The 14,211-nt window shown below is 37.0% G+C and overlaps 1 protein-coding gene across 36 annotated transcripts in view; it reads right to left on the reverse strand.

Annotated features, from left to right (window-relative positions):
• Positions 1 to 14,211, reverse strand: part of LOC309856861 (zinc finger X-chromosomal protein-like) — a 62,799-nt gene that overhangs the window by 25,477 nt on the left and 23,111 nt on the right. The window contains exon 1 of one of the 36 annotated variants that reach the window (XM_082718606.1): positions 10,352 to 10,419. The exons of the other annotated variants lie outside the window; for them this stretch is intronic. The gene's annotated coding sequence lies outside the window, so the exon portion shown is untranslated. Of the gene's footprint in view, positions 1 to 10,351; positions 10,420 to 14,211 lie in introns of those variants that run through there. 36 annotated transcript variants of the gene reach the window in all.

The following is a 14,211-nucleotide window of genomic DNA, read 5'->3' on the forward strand; positions in this document are numbered from 1 at the left end:
ACACAAAAGGAACAAAAAGACATCAGGGACCATGATTTACTTATGTTAGGAGTATTAGCTAAGCTTCCTAACAGGTTTTCTTAACTTCACTTTCTCACTTTCTAACTCACCTTCAAAAGGGCTATTAGTTTATAATCTTTATAACTTTTGCTAATGACACACAAAATGTACATCTGTTAAAATTTCAAGTAATGCAGTGTACTGACAATAACTTCTTATTTTCTGTATTCTTCTTGCTTTGTCATTTGGTGCCTTGATCTGGAAGAGCACAGCTATTTCTAGGGCTTGTTAAATCCTATAGACAGCAAATGTTCCCCGTAAGTGCACCATCAGAATACTAATCAACTAATCAGAGCCACATACTCAAACACCAACTTTACATACCACGTCAATATTTCTCCTACCATAAAATAAGATTGGAAATTATTTGAACTATCCAATCTTAAATTTAGCGTATCTACCATACCTTGCCTATTCCTTCCTAATAAAGGTCCCTGGGCCATGCTTCTCCCCCCTCTCCTAACTAATGATAGTCCTTCCCTTTTGCTCCTTCACCGTATGACATTCCTCACTCTTTCTCTTCTCATGGTTTTGAGTATAAGCCTCCTTTTTAAAAAAAAAAACTTTATTTATTTGAGAAAGAGAGCACACGCAAAAGTGGGATAATAGGCAGAGGGAGAAGTAGACTCCCCACTGAGCAGGGAGCCTAATGTGGGGTTCCAGACAGCTGCTTAACAAACTCAGCCAGGCAGATGCCCCATAAACCTCTTTCTTCAAGACAATCACTTTCAGGGTGCCTGGGTGGCTCAGTGGGTTAAGCCGCTGCCTTCAGCTCAGGTCATGATCTCAGGGTCCTGGGATCGAGTCCCACATTGGGCTCTCTGCTCTGCAGGGAGCCTGCTTCCACCTCTCCCTCTCTCTGCCTGCCTGTCTGCCTGCTTGTGATCTCTGTCTGTCAAATAAATATATAAAATCTTAAAAAAAAAAAAAGAATCACTTTCATATCTGATACTCTACTGTATCTAATTAAGACACAATGGGTAAATTTTAACACATGTAAAAATGAATTTTCTGTAAGTAATCAGAAAGACAGTTATATGATCTCTCTGATATGAGAAATTTGAGAGGCAAGGGCAAGGGGTTGGGGTGGGGTAGTGAGGGAAAAAATGAAACAAGATGGGATTGGCAGGGAGACAAACCACAAGATACTCTATATCTCAGGAAACAACCTGAGGGCTCCTGAGGGGGTAGGGGCGAGGGAAAGGGTGGCTGGGTTATGGACACTGGGAGGGTATGTGCTATGGTGAGTGCTCTGATTGGTGTAGCATGGTGATTCACAGACCTGAACCCCTGAAGCAAACAATACATTATTTGTTCATTTTTCAAAAAGCCTTTAAAAAAAAAAAGTGACTTCATTTTGGCTCATACCAAAAAAAAATTTTTTTAAAGCATAATTTAAATGTTGTCAGGTCTATATTGATAAATGTTTTAACAGCTTCCTGTTCATTCCAAATAAAATTCAAGCTTCTTAGCTGACAGTTCTCTAATATCTAATCCTAACTACTCTGCATTATCCTCATATTTTCCCTTTAGTCAACTTTCCCTCCTCTCTCCCACCACCCCAAATCTGTTTCTGTCTCTTTCGTCATTCACCCAAACATATACCTAACATAGATTTCGGTCTCCGTAAGACAATTTACTTGGTTTTGGTTTTCTTCTACTTGATTAAGTTTATATAATTTCCAAACAATGTCATCTCTCAGAACTATCCAATTCATTTCAAGAAATACTACTGTTTGGGGCGCCTGGGTGGCTCAGTGGGTTAAGCCTCTGTCTTTGGCTCAGGTCATGATCCCAGGGTTCTGGGATCAAGCCCCGCATCTGGCTCTCTGTTCCACAGGGAGCCTGCTTCCTCCTTTCTCTCTGCCTGCCTCTTTGCCTACTAGTGATCTCTGTCAAATAAATAAATAAAATCTTAAAACAAAAAAGACAACATAAGGCTATATTAAAAAAGAAAAAAAAGATTACATTAGTAAATATTTTTTAACCACAAAAAAAATGGAAAATATTATTGGTCTAAATAAGTTGTCACTGTTTTCTCTCCCCAAACTCTCTGGCTTTTTACTTCTTTTCCCATTTTCAAAAAATACCATATGAAAGGACAAACTTTAATAATTCTATAAACACGGGGCGCCAGGGTGGCTCAGTGGGTTAAGCCGCTGCCTTCGGCTCAGGTCATGATCTCAGGGTCCTGGGATCGAGTCCCGCATTGGGCTCTCTGCTCAGCAGGGAGCCTGCTTCCGTCTCTCTCTCTCTGCCTGCCTCTCTGACTACTTGTGATTTCTCTCTGTCAAATAAATAAATAAATAAATAAAATCTAAAAATAAATAAATAAATAAATAAATGAATAAATAAATAAAATAAAAACAAATAATTCTATAAACAAAATTAAGTAAAACAACATGAAATTATACCAGTTAAGGATGGAATAAAAATGATTTAGTACTTTAAGTATCTTCAAGTATCCCCAGAATCAATCTCATTAGCTCAGTAAAATTCAAACTGGATTGTCATGCTGGAGTAAGATTTTTCTACTGTCCTTGCCTTCAAAAACACCAAGAGATGAGAGTGGAGTCTAAGAGTCCAGTGGAAAAGTTAGAGCGATCCGGAGGGGAAAAAAAAGAAAATGGAGACTGAATGAAATGGAACGAGTGAGAGGAATAGTTTCACTTCACTCAAATCACCCCTCGTCTTAGGCAGCACTACTCCACAAGAAGAAAGCCCTGCCAGGCCTGTGTCTCCTCCTTAGGGAGAAAATAAAAGCCTGTGAGTGCCTGGATTCCCTAGCTGTGCTGGACACCACCAGAGTCCCATTTTTCTTATCCTATCCAGACTACTGAACTGTGCTTCATGACTAGGGAGCAAAAAGCATGCTACTAAGAACAGGCGGGCTCTTGGAAGGAGGGTACAAATGGCATGCAATCTGCTAACTGCTTCAAAATTCCATCAAGGAACTTACCCACAAGATGCTGGAGACGCCTTGCCTGTGGATTCTACCAACTAGCAAGGACACTCCCACGTCTATTTGGCTTACCTGCATATGCCCCCATCCCATGGCTACCTGTGTGCGTACTGCTCTAAGAGCAAGCTTGACTAGTAACACTGGGAGAAACCAAACAAACTTGAGGATTCAGCACCTCCTTTCCTAGGAAAAGCAAACCTGAGACCATCAGTACCCAGCCTCACTTTACAGGACTGAGAGAAGCACAAAATTAAGATTTCTGGCGGTAAAAAAAAAGGGGCAGTAACAATTATGGAGCAGGCATATCCACTGAAAAGAAATGAAGCAGCCTGAATTCCTAACAGGGCTAAAGAAGGTACTTCTCTACCAAGGCCACCAAGAAGTAAAGACTAGAGATGACATTCTCAAATGTGACGACAACAATGTAAGACTTCAAGGAATATGAAAAATCAAAGATACAGAACCTCATCAAGGGAACACAATAATTTTCTATTCATCAACTCCAAAGTCATGAAGATCTGCAATTTATCATAAAGTAATTAAAACAGTTATTTTAAGAAAATTCAGTAAGCTACAAGAAAACACAAAGTGGGGGTGCGTGGGTGGCTCAATGGGTTAAAGCCTCTGCCTTCACCTCAGGTCATGATCTCAGGGTCCTGGTACCTGCTTGCGTAGGGCTCTCTGCTCAGCCAGGAATCTGCTTCCCCCTACCCCCACTCCCTGCCTCCCTCTCTGCCTATCTGTGATTTGTCAAATAAATAAATAAATCTTAAAAGAAAAAAAAAAAAAAAAGAAAGTCAACAAAATCAGAAAAATAATACCTGCGAGTGCCTGAGTGGCTCATTGGTTGAGTGACTGCCTTTAGCTCATGTCATGATCCTGGAGTCCTGGAATTGAGTCCCCCAGCTTGTAGCTGTAGCTACAATACTACAGTTGCCCCTGGAGACCTGGTATTGAGTCTCCCTGCTCAGCAGGGGGTCTGCTTCTTCTCTGACCTCCCCTTCTCATTCTCACTCACTCTCAAATAAATATTAAAAAGAAAAATAATACATGAAAAAAATAAGTTTAAAAGAAAAGGATCATAAAAAAGAACTACATATACTGGAGTTGAAGAATACAATAGGGTTTAAACTATACAGGTCCACTAAAATGCAAATTTAGTCCACTAACAATAGGGTTTAAACTATAGAAGTCCACTAATATGCAAATTTAGTCACAAATTTTTTTACAGTACTATAAATGTATTTTCTCTTATGAATTTCTTAACAACATCTTTCTTTTGTAGTTTAGTTTACTGTAAGAATCCAGTGTGTAACACATAAAACCTACAAAATATATTAATTGATTCTATTATTGGGAAGGTTTCTGGTCAACAGTAGGCTATTAACAGCTGATTTTTTTGGGGGAGTCAGAAGTTATACACAGATTCTGACAGTACCCACAATCTCCCTGTTGTTCCAGGGTTAACTGTACATGAATGAAATGAAAAATAACGCAGAAAGCATTAAGAACAAACTGGATCAAAGGGCGCCTGGATGGCTCAGTCAGTTAAGTTCCTGACTCTTGATCTCAGCTCAGGTTCTGATTACAGGGTTGTGTTCAAGCCCTGTGTTGGGCCCCACACTGGATGTGGAGACTACATAAAAACAAAAAGAACAAATGAGATTAAGTATAAGAATTACATGGAACAGAAGATCACTTTTGATATTATCTACTTAGAAAAAAAGAAAAAAGAAAAAAGGGTGAAGATAGCCTACATAAATACTAGATACCTTTGAGGAAAATAACCTATACATTACTGGAGCTCCAGAAAAGACAGAGAAAGAAGAGGGAGAAGCTGATTTAAGCTGGTTTAGTATCTTAAACTCTGGAGCTATGGATACAAGTTTAAGAAGGTCATAAAAACCCACATTAGGGGACCTGGGTGGCTCAGTGGGTTAAAGGCTCTGCCTTCAGCTCTGGTCATGATCCCAGGGTCCTGGGATCGAGACCCATGTCGGGCTCTCCACTCAGCTGGCATCCTGCTTCCTCCTCTCTCTCTGCCTGCCTCTCTAATTGTGATCTCTGTCAAATAAATAAATAAAATCTTAAAAAAAAAAACCCAAAACACATTAATTTCAACCCCAATCTTCTCCAAGACATAATACAACTGTCTAAAATTAAAGAGAAAGGACTGTAAAAGCAGAACAGAAAAAAAAAATTCACTTACATAAGGGAACCTCAAATAGGCCTTAAGCGGACTTTTCTTTTTTTTTTTAATCAGCAGAAATACTGCAAGTTAGAGAGGTTACAATACTACATTTATAGTGCGAAAAAAAATTACCAACCAAGAATACATAACTAGCCAAACTGTACTTTAGAAATGAAAGAAAGATAAAGGCTTGCCCTAATAAATAAAAACTTAGGGAGTTCAATGCCCTCCAGATCTCTCACAAGAAATGCTAAAAGGAATTCTTTAGGCCAAAATGAAAGTAATCAATAGGTCATTAGTAACAGGCAATTAATAGTACAAAAGCATGAATATACAATGTAGTTCAGTAAAATGCTCAAAATCTGAAAAATCAAAAGTTCAAGTATTAACTCTAATAGAAGTTAAAGGACAAAGTATTAAAAATAACTACAGCTACAGTCTGTTACTCAATACATAATATGAAAAAGGTAAAAGTGACAACAAACCCATAAAATTTGAGAAGGGGGTAAAAGGATAGTTTCCATAAGCCATCAGTGTAAGTTTTTATCAGTTTATTGACATTACACTGATTGAGCTTTGAGGTGCCCCTTTAGCAGTTTAAAATAGATTATCAGATCTTAAACAAACACGAAATAAAAAACTACAGTAGATACAAAAGATTAACCGAATGAAAGCTTACCAATATTGAAAAGAATCAGCTGCCAAAGAAAAGCCAAAAAACAGGAAAAAAGTAACAAGGAACTACAAAATATCCAGAAAACAAAACCAGCAAGAAAGGTATACAGCCCTAGACACATACATATATACATATACTTTCCTAAGACTAAAGCCTGAAGTCTAAAAGGACCAAGTACAACTAAGGAGACTGATCCAGTAAATAAAACCTTCCAACACAGAAAAGTCCAGGACCAGATGGTTTGGGTAGACAAATTCTACTGAGCATTAAGAAAGAAAAATTAACATCGGTCCTCAAACTCTTCCAAAAAGCTTAAGAGAACATTCCCAAACTCATTTTGCAAGGCCACTGTCACCCTCATGTTAAGCTAAATAAGGACAAAACAAGAAAGGGAAAACTACAGACCTTTCTTTACCCCTGATGTATATTCAAATGAGAAATTTCTCAATAAAATTCTAGCAAACTGAATTCAACAGCACATTAAAAGGATTATAAACCATAAAAGTGTTATCTAATCCTTGGGATCCAAGGATGTCTCAACATAAAAAAGTCAATTAATATGATACACCACACCACATTAAAAATTGGAGGATAAAAATCATACACACCATAAACCTGGTGATTCACAGACTTGTACCCCTGGGGATAAAAATATATGTTTATAAAAAATTAAAAAAAAAAAAAAAAAAAAAGAATATCCTTGAAAAAAAAAAAATCATACACACCAAGTCCACAACTAGTATCTTCAGTGGTGGAATACTAAAAAGATTCTTCTCAGTGATTAGGCATAAAAATGCCAACAATTAACCCTCCATTCAACATAGTACTAGAATTCCTAGCTAAATCCATTAGGTTAAGATGAAAAAAATAAAAAGCATCAGAATTGTAATAAAAGGGGCATTTGGATGGCTGAGCAGTGAAGCATCTGCCTTTGGCTCAGGTCATGATCCCAGGTTCCTGGGATGAAGCCTGACATCTGCCTCCCTGCTCAGCAAGGTGTCTCTTTTCCCAGTGTCACTCCCCCATGCTCATGTACTCTCTCAAATAATTTTAAAAAAGGAGAGAAAATTGAAATTAGAGAAAAGTAAAACTATTTCTATTGCAGAAGATACAATTTTTTGTGTATTATAAAAAGTAAAAACAAAAAACCCTGTTAGATCTAATCAGCACCGTGAAACAGGATACAAAATCAAAGTACAAAAATCATTTAGGTTTCTATTCATTAATAATGTACTATCTGAAGGGGCGCCTGGGTGGCTGAGTGGGTTAAGCCTCTGCCTTCGGCTCCGGTCATGATCTCAGGGTCCTGGGATCGAGCCCCACATCAGGCTCTCTGCTCAGCAAGAAGCCTGCTTCCCCCTTCTTTCTCTGCCTGCCTCTCTGCCTGCTTGTGGTCTCTGTCTGTCAAATAAATAAGTAAAATCTTTAAAAAAAAAAAATGTACTATCTGAAAATGAATAGCAAAAACAATACTATTTATAACAGAATAAAAAAAAGAGGAAAAAAGAAGTAGTACAAAGTGCAAGTTGATAAAAGAAATTGAAGACAAAATAAATGAAAGATATGGGGTGCCTGGGTGGCTCAGCTGGTTAAGCATCTGACCTCAGCTCACGTCATGATCTCAGGGTCTGGGATCAGGGATCAAGCCCCAAGTCCAGGCCTGAGTCAGGCTGCACGCTGGGCACAAAATGTGCTTCTCCCTCTCCCAGTGGCCCTCCCCATGGCTCATATTCTCTCTCAAATGATTAAATAAAATCTTTATTAAAAAAAGCACAAAGAATTAGCATTTTTATAAGTAAAAAAAGAAGCAAAGATACGTGTTAATGTACAGGAAGAATTATATTACAAAATGTCTATATGGCCCAAAGCCACCTTTGGGTTCAATGAAATTCTATTAATTTCCAATGGTAACTGTCACAGTAACAGAAAAAACAATTCTGAAATTTCTGTGGAATCACTCAAGAATCAAGAGCCCAGAAAGCAACTCGCGCAGTCAAGTAACAATGTAGAAGGGAGGCAACAATACTCCATAGGGTAAGGACCGCCTCTTCAAATACTGTTGAAAAAACTAGATGATCACATGTGAGGAGTGAAACAGGACTCCTATCTTATACCATTCCCAAAAATTAACTTGAAATGGACTGAAGACTTAAATAGAAGCCCTGAAATCGAAGTACCTGGGTGGCTCAGTGGGTTAAGCCTTCAGCTCAGGTCATGATCCCAAGGTCCTGGGATCGAGCCCCACATCAGGCTCTCTGCTCAGCAGGGAGCCTGCTTCTCCCCACCCCTCTCTGCCTGCCTCTCTGCCTACTTGTGATCTCTGTCAAATAAATAAATAAACAAATAAACAAATAAATAAATAAAAGAAGCCCTGAAATCCTAAAACTTCTAGAGCAAAAAAGGACACTGACATTGGTCTTTGACACTGGACTTAAAAATGGTATTACCAAAAGAAAAAAAAAAGGGGGCACAAACAAAAAAAGCCAAAATAAACAAATGGGATATATAAAACTAAAAAGCGGTTCTCCACCAGTCTTTTTTTTTTTTTTTAAAGATTTATTTATTTATTTGACAGACAGAGATCACAAGTAGGCAGAGAGGCAGGCAGAGATAGAGAGGGAAGCAGGCTCCCTGCCGAGCAGAGAGCCTGATGCGGGGCTCGATCCCAGGACCCTGGGATCATGACCTGAGTCGAAGGCATAGGCTTAACCCACTGAGCCACCCAGGCGCCCTATGCACCAGTCCTTTAACATGAAACATGAACATAAATGGCAACCTATGGAACTGAAGAAAATGCTTGCAAATAAAAATCTGGTAAGGGGCTAATATCCAAACACACACACACACACACACACACACACATACACACAATAACTCATACTAGTCAAAAGTAAAAAAATACCCACATAAAACAATCTAACTGAAAAACAGACAAAGAAACTGACATTTTGTCAAAGACATACAAGTGGTACATGTACATGTACAACATCACTAGAGAGGCAAATGGAAATAAAAACCACAATAAGATAATCCTGTCATATCTGTTACAATGGCTATTATCAAGAAAAAAAAGAGATGACAGGAATATGGAGGAAAGGAAACACTTCCTTGTATATTGTGGTAGGAATGTAAACTGGTATAACCACTGTGGTAAATAGTATGGGGCCCCCTCAAAAATTAAAATTACCATATGATCCAACAATCCCAGTGTGGCTTTATATATCCAGAAGAAATGAGTTCATTATACCAAAGAGATATCTGCTGTCCTTTTTACATTAAAGTGTTAGATACAACAGCCCAGATATTTAAGTGTCCAACAATTGGTGAACAGGCAAAATGTGCTCTATATATATTCAACAGTATGTCATTCAGTTATGAAAAGGGAAGAAATCCTGCCAATTGTGACATATATGGAATCTGAGGAAGGTTGCTGAGAGTAAATACTAATGTTTTCTCATCACAAATTTAAAAATCACATATTCAAGTGATGAACATAGAAGTGTTAACTAAGCTTACTAAAGTAATAATTTCACAACATAAACACATTATCAAGTTATCTCACCATAACCTTAAACTGACTTAATTTTATGTCAATCATATCTCAATAAATCCAGAAGGCAGAGGGAGGGTTAAACCTGAAGAATAACATTTTTCTCAACTCATCCTCCTTGGCATTTCTACTAAAGTTTGGGAGCTAATTTCGTCAATTTTGAATTCTCTCCTTCCTCAGTTTTTTTTTTTAAGTGACAAAAGTTTTCTTCCCACCTTCACATCTCTTTGCTACTCTGTCTCCTTCCATCGCTTATAGCAGCTTAGGTTGTGCAATCAGCTCTGTTTTCTTCTGCTTGGTCTTTAATCCCACAGTTTCGACTATTAGTGGCAGAGATGATTCCTCAAACCTACATACTCAAGTAGGGCCTAATACCAGACTGTCAGCTGAACATTTTCATTTGGATAAAACCCAGCTTCCTCTTGACCACAGCAAGACGGCCTCTTCTTTCTTTCCTATCATTTGAGATGTCTGACCTTGTCCATTCCTTTTCCTACAACTTCTTGATTCTATGTCCCTTTCTTGTATTTGTATGATTGCTATTTAATCACAGATCCTTATTTCCTGATCCCTGGCGATGAAAACAGCCTCTCAAATGGCTTTGCTTGTTTCTGTCATTCCCACCAAAAAACAAAACAAAACAAAACAAAACAACTAGAAATCTTATTTCAAGAAAGGGTAAAGGGTGAAGGACAAACAGTGAAACATTCCTGTGATCTGGAGGAAGACTAACCATCCCAAAGCACTATTTACATCATAACATACCCTGCTCAGAAAACTTCATCAGTTCTCCAAAACTCAGAATGTTCTCCAATATTAACACAAACTAAGAGACAAAGATGCTGTCATTCAATTTTGCAGCATAACTTGACAGGATTTCATTCTTTAAATTAGCTTTTTGTGCTTCCTTACCACTTCTACTTTGACATTCGACATCCTGGATTCTCTGGGAGGTGAGGTCTGATAAGGTGCTTTGCCTAGTCAACTATGATCAACAGAGGAAATTAATGCACAAATATTTACATAAAGAGGATACTAATGCCAGTGACTTAAGGGTTCAGTAACAGTGACTGGTTCATATAACCAGCCATATATGCCATACAAAACTGAATTAAAACAATAAAAAGGAAGAAATTAGAGTTCACACAGTGAAAACTACCATTAACTAATGGGTTGCGCTAGAGTTTTATTCTATAAAGGCAACTACTAATTCAACCCTTCCAACTATAAAAGTCAACAAAAATTTTATATCATATGCCTTTACTAATATACAGTTTACACTGAGAAGGACTGCCTACTTGAACTGTTTTTACTAACTTGACCATTTCATTGTTCAACAATGCACTTGACTGGTAATTTCCCCCGTACCCTCAAACTCTCCCCTCCGCTTGTGCTCTCACTTTTTCTTATGCTCTATCTCAGGCTCTCCCTCTCTCAAATAAATCTTTAAAAAAAAAAAGAAAAGCAGAAAAAAAATTTTTTTATACTTCAAAAATTATACCTTACTTTAGTAACCTTTCTTGAGTTAGAACTGCCACTTCCCTCCAACAATCAAGAATAAAAACATGTTCTTAAAGGAACATACTAGTGGTACACATATGTTCTACAATGGTATACTCCAAAGAGGTCCCACAATTGGAGAAGTAAATGTACAAGAATTTGGTCTGATGATTTAAGTGAAATTACCAAGGTCTTTATAGAAATAAAACGTAGATAGGAGCTGAATTTGAAGACAAGCAGAACAAATCAGAAAACCAAGAGTCTAAAACTTAGATGACCAAACCCAAATATTTAGTATGATTATCAAACACCTGAAAATATTTTACCTTAAACCTAATATTTACTGCACATTCAATGTAGGACTGCCTTCCTGCAGTTGCAAAGATCATGATCTTGAAAATTCTGACACAGACTATAAATATTAAGATCAAGAGCTTCCTGAGAAGAATTCACAGTTGAAAATTACAAACTGAAGGAAAATTAAGAGAGAAAATCCAGGAAATACACAAAAACAAACAAAACACACCTTGCAAAGTCAAGTGTTTAGCAAGATTTCTTCTATGTCATGGATAAAGAAGATGTGGTATGTTTATATATATGCAATGCAGTATTCACCCAGTTATCAAAAAGTTGATGTAAAAGTAAACTTACCATTTACAAAGAGGTGGATGGAAATTGACACAAGTCAATCAGAGAAAGACAATTACATGATTTCACTCACATGGAATTTAAGAAACAGAAGAGACAATCATAGCAGGAGAGAAAAATAAGATGAAATCAGAAAAGAGGGAAAAGCCCTAACAGACTATTAGCAATAGGAAGCAAACTAAGGGTAGCTGGGATGGGGTAACTGGGTCATGGGCATTAAGGACTGCATGTGACGTGATGAGTACTATGTATTATATGCAACTGGTCAAGTATTGAGAACTAATCTGAAACTAATGACATACTGTATGTTAACCAACTAAGTACAAATATGTAAAAAAAAAAAGATTTCTTCTATGTTAATTATGTTAATGGCTAAACTTATAATTTAGAGCTCATGATTCCTAGATATTTTTATGTTCTTTCTTCTGGGCAAGTTTCAATGTGAATTTCTTAACACATTGCTTTTTATAAACCATATGCTTTGGTAATATATACACAAGAGTCATTTTTCTGATGGTCTCCCAAATGAATGCCTTTTAATATAACTTTAATCCTTGCTCAGAACACAAGATTAGTAAAGTCACCTAATTTGCTGGAATTTACAGAGAAGTAAAATTGCTCATGACAGAATTTTTCACAGGAGAAAGTATAAATGGTAAAAAGCTGAGTCAACTAACAGCAAGCATTTTTTTTTTTTTTTTTTTAATGACAGTAATTCTCCTTAGCAAAGCTTAGGAAGCAGCTAAATATATTGTTCTTGTTAAATCCAAACTTCATTTTTTTCTGGCATGGAGTACAAAGAGACACAAGAAACTAACACATAGGGGCACCTGGGTAGCTCAGTGGGTTAAAGCCTCTGCCTTCGGCTCGGGTCATGATCCCGGAGTCATGGGATCGAGCCCCGCGTCAGGCTCTCTGCTCAGCAGGGAGCCTGCTTCCCCCTCTCTCTCTGCCTGTCAAATTAAAAAAAAAAAAAGAAAAGAAAAGAAACTAACAGATAGTAAACTAAAGAGGGAATTAAACTGGAAAGCACAAACAGGAATTTTAAAGTAAAAAAGAAAAATAATCATAAACTTTTAAAATTGCTTATAAGATATTATTTATTACATGCTAATATGAGAAAATGAATTTAAAATCTATTGGGAGGGGTGCCTGGGTGGCTCAGTGTGTTGAAGCCTCTGCCTTCGGCTCAGGTCATGATCCCAGAGTCCTGGGATGGAGCCCCACGTCCGGCTCTCTGCTTGGCGGGGAGCCTGCTTCCTTTCCTCTCTCTCTGGCTGCCTCTCTGCCTGCTTAATGAATAAATAAAATCTTAAAAAAAAAAAAATAATAAAATAAAATCTATTGGGAAATGCAAGTTACTAGTATTAACCTAAGGAAAGACAGAAAATTAAGCACTCATTCAAAAAAAAGGAAAAAAAGTTAAGTTGCTACTGTTAGCATTTCAAACACCTTGAAACCACATAGTTTCAATTAAAAAATTAAGGAATTTTTTTGTATAAGTTCCAAAAACATGTAATTATAAAACTATAGGATGTATTCTACAGCATGAGAAAAAGTCTTCCACAATACCCTTTGCAAAACTAGTAAATCACCAAAATCAAAACCTAACAAAATAATCCAAACCAATCTCAAAAATCTCAAACTCCATTACTAATGGAGGTCCAGTATTTGCAAATGTGATTCATCACATGAAAGAGTAACACACATATATAAACTCCTTAACAAAGTATGGTTATTTAAGAAATGGAGCCAAAGAGACTACATTAACAACTGAAAAAGAAAAGCTCTGATATTCTGAATACTGAAAAGTTAAAATTCAACTATTTTTTTCAATTAAAAAAAGCCAAAATATGCATTCCAATGGACTAAAAGAGAACAGTAAAAATGTGAGTATGTATCTGTGCAAATATGCAGAATTTCAAAACCAATCTACCACAGAAGTGTTTCTACAATACAAATCAATCCACATCAATGAAGAATAATGTTAGTATTCAGAAGTAAAACATCATGTTAAACTTAAGGAGAAAATACTACGTTCTCACAATGCAGTCAGAAATAAAACATAGAAACCCTTAACACTACTAGAAGACTGGAAACTGCTAACCAATGGAATAGGTAAGATAAACAAATGCATAATTATAATCAAACTTCTAATTTAGGTATGATGTAGCCAGGAATTCCAGAAGAATCAACAGAAGAACTATCACAGGTTCATAAAAGCCATGTGTGTAAGTGGGTACAAAAGTTAATTATATTACAGCCACATCCACAAAATATGTATTATTATGGCAATTCATTTAAAGTTCACAAATTAGCAATGGTGATAAAAGTCAGAACAGTGGTTCCTTCTTGGAAAAAGCGAAGTAACTGACTGGGAAGGGGACTTTTGAGAGGCTTCTGTGTTACTGGTAACACCTGTTTAGAAATCAGGCTAATAGGATAGGGGTTCCTGGTTGGCTCAGTTGGTAAAGCATGCAAGTCTTGATCACAGGGTTATGAGTTCAGTCCCAAGTTGGATGCAGAGATAACTTAAAAAAAAAAAAAAAAAAAATTCAGGTTAATGGTTAGTCACATGAGTGTATGTGTGTGTTACTGAATGTAAATACCAAAGAAATCCCTTA

This window comes from Mustela nivalis (genome assembly GCF_964662115.1).
Source record: "Mustela nivalis genome assembly, chromosome: Y".
NCBI lineage: Eukaryota > Metazoa > Chordata > Mammalia > Carnivora > Mustelidae > Mustela > Mustela nivalis.